Here is a 3,446-nt window from a genome sequence, read left to right as displayed (position 1 = left end):
GAAATAATTGCATGTTACACTTGTGAACTAATTCCAATCAGGTGATCCCTCAGTGAGGTGAATTTTGAGAACAATCTTCCAAACTTTGTGTTATTGTTACTCTGCATAGTAATGTCACTGTGAGCTGTAGTTTTCCTGACGAGCTAAAGTGAACACATACAGGGTTAATGAACAAAACAATGACCTGTATTAAAATCAGAACATCTCCTAACTGAAACCAGACTGACCTGCAAGCACCAGGCCTTATTTACCCGTTCCTCTTGTACTTCATTAGATACGGTACAGTATAGCCTACTATTGTGAATGACATAAAACAAAACATGTTTCTTCGATTGTAATTCTAACCGAGACAAAAAGAACTAATCTCGTAAAACACCTCACAGGTTGTTTAACCGGGATGTCAGTAATCTTAAAAGAAGCTCTTCTTCTGCCTGGAGCACAGTGAAGAGTTAAAGGGCAGAGGTCGTGTCATAATATTAAAGCAGCGGCAGTTAGATTTCCTTTCTTGCTACCCCCACCCCACCCCCACATCACGCATTTCACTTTTTCCTCTTCATGTTGTCATCATCACCTCACATTTTGAGCTTTATTTTCCATAACGTTATTATTGTTAGACATATATCTGACTTTTTTTAATTTTTTAATTATACTTGCTTGTTTTTTATAATTGCAGTTTGATGTTGCTGTATTATGCGTAGCTTTAGAAAGTGTGTCTAATGCATATTAATGTTTTGAAGAGTATCGATGTTGTGGGTATGTGGGTGGTTTTTAAAGGTGTGCGATGCCTTTGTAGACCAAACTCATAGACTGCTCTGAATAAGTGTTGTGCACGTGCGTTTTGTGACTTTTAAGACTGTCGGGTTGCGTTGGAACCATGGAGGTTTATCTCAGAGTTGTTAGTTATTTGTTAGCTTGAGCGACTGTGCGCCATTATGAGCTATCAGTCTGCTCTGCTTTCCTGCAGGAACTCTTCATCACTAAAGCCCCGTTTACACATAGACGGTAAGAGCTCCTGGAAGCATCCCGGAAGAGTTTTGGCCGTCTTAAGGATCAAACGCTGTTGTTAACGCTGGCACTAGGGGGCGTGGCTTAGTTCCGGCTTTACTGGGAATCGTCGAAAAAATTATTCAACGTCGAATAATTCCGGGAGCGCTCCCGGAGAGTTCGCGTGACGACGGAGACAACACGAACAACGGTGTTTGATACTTTTTAATCGCCGTTTCATCCTGCCCCTTCCTGTAGTGCCACAGTTTACACCGCTGTAATTGGCGGCCAGCATTGTATCCCTAACCAACGGCGTGTAAAACGGCGATAGAGCCCACATCGGCGTCCTCAGCGGCGTTTTAACTGGCGACAGAGGCAGACAAAACGGCGGCGCTAGCGGACAGTACGCCGTTCTAAACGCCACCTCCCGGTTAAAATAGTGTTCCAAACGGCCGATAGGCGGCAGTCAGTATAAAAACGCTAGCGCGCTGCATGCATTTGCGGCCAGCTCCAGATATTTTTGCAGAGAAGCTCCAGTATGCCTCCTAAAAGAAAATTGGCAGCAACAAGGACTTACCAAGAGGTCTGGTTCAGAAGCAGAGGGAGGCCTGTGGTGGAGACGGAGCAACACGTTGAGGAGGGGGAAAGGAAGGAGAAGAAAAGGCTGAGGATGATCTCCCTCCCCCTGCAGTGACAGAGGCATGTATTCCTGCTGCTTCAGCCTATTATACTCTGGGGGCGGTGCCTATATGCAAAAGATCCTGGAATAAGCAGGATTTGCCTGGATAAAAACCTGGGTATTAACCAGTGGTACACAGGGCATTATCGGCGGCAGCAGAACGCCGCCGTTCTCACGCGCGTCTTAACCTGCGATTGTAAAGGATAGAACTGGGTATTAACCCCTGTTGCCTGACGTGTGCCGGATGCTACGGCGTCAAAACACCGCTTTATTCGGTGGATTTAGCTGTGTTTTATCCGTGTATTTGCGGATAGTACGGCGGCCAAAACACCGGTGAAATGCTCTGCCCCTTTCCACCGCGAAAACAGCCGTAACTACCACAAACTTCGGTCTACGTACTGCCCGCCGACAAAACCGTCTATGTGTAAACTAGGCTTAATGCTGGCAACGTCCTCCTGCAGGCTGAATGCAAAGTAACTCGGGGTAACTGTACATACCTCCAGGTGTGATTGAGTGTATTTTTTTTTTTTTTACTGTTCTGACATGGTTGCAGTGTTGTATGACTATGAGTAGCGTAGATCGTCCGTAAAAATCACCTTTTTTTTACGACAGAGATATTGCTGTGAATATAACATTATTCTGTTTTTGTTTTCTTTCTTTAACTCATATTTAAAAGTGTTTCTATACTGGTTGCACATTGTGTGTTTTTGTAACCAAGAGCCCCAATTGTGCACTTTGATATAAACCTGTTAAATGTAGAATTATATGTGGATTTGCTTTTTTTGTTTGTTTGTTTACTGTATCAGTAAATGTTCTTTGCTTTCTTGTGACTTGTGTAATGGACAGATCAGAGACTCAACTCCTCTTGTTGGCCACTGTGGCACTTTGAAGCCACAAATATTTAGAAGAGAGCAAATCAAAGTAAGACAACTTGAAGGGATCATATTAAGAACCTTTTCAACAAACTAATATCATCTATCATCTAATAGTCATCTAGAGTCTTACGAACACATACTTTGTAGTCCAAAACTCCCTGTAGGCACAGGCACAGCTCTCTAAGTGCATTTTCACTACTGAAAGTTGAACAAGATCTGTATTAAGGTTTGTGTTTTCATGTATTTGGTCCAGTTACTTTGGCTTCATGTTGCAATATTGCATCTGCACTAAAGAGATTTCCATAAGGCGCTTCAGTCCTGACATTGATTGGTTGAAGGTCCGGACTCTCCAAGAAGTATTTTCATGCAGCAACCAAATTGGATTATGGTTCAGTTAGATTCGGACCAAGACTACCTCTTTTGGTTAAACCAGTTTTTTTCCCTTTGGTATGGTCCACAGCTGCTTTCACACCTGCTGTTTTGATTTGCACCGCGCTGAAAATTCCAAAGGTTCAGTTCAAACAATGCAGACATGAAAGCAATATAAATAACTGTCTTTCTGTGCCTTTTTTAAACTATTATTAATGGAAAAGAGCTACTAGTCATCATTACCTATTCCCTCGCTCACACAATCCAAGTGTATTGTACGGACCAGCTGATGCAAGCAGTAATCCAGCTATGGATAAAGATGTTTAACATGAAACTCCAACCTATATTTAACTGTAAAAGAAAAATTTCAAAAGCAATGTTGCACAATACTACCCCTTTAACTTTCCATTTTAGTGATGAAAATAGGCACTGAATTTGTATATTTTTTTCTGCCTAGTGCCTACCATGTTACAACTGTTATACAGCATGGGAGTGGCAAGGATTAGGGTTTTTCTTGTTTGTCATAATGACAAAAGCAG

Source organism: Thalassophryne amazonica, chromosome 12 (assembly GCF_902500255.1).
Source record: "Thalassophryne amazonica chromosome 12, fThaAma1.1, whole genome shotgun sequence".
NCBI classification, from domain to species: Eukaryota; Metazoa; Chordata; class Actinopteri; order Batrachoidiformes; family Batrachoididae; genus Thalassophryne; species Thalassophryne amazonica.
This window is presented reverse-complemented; position numbering follows the sequence as displayed.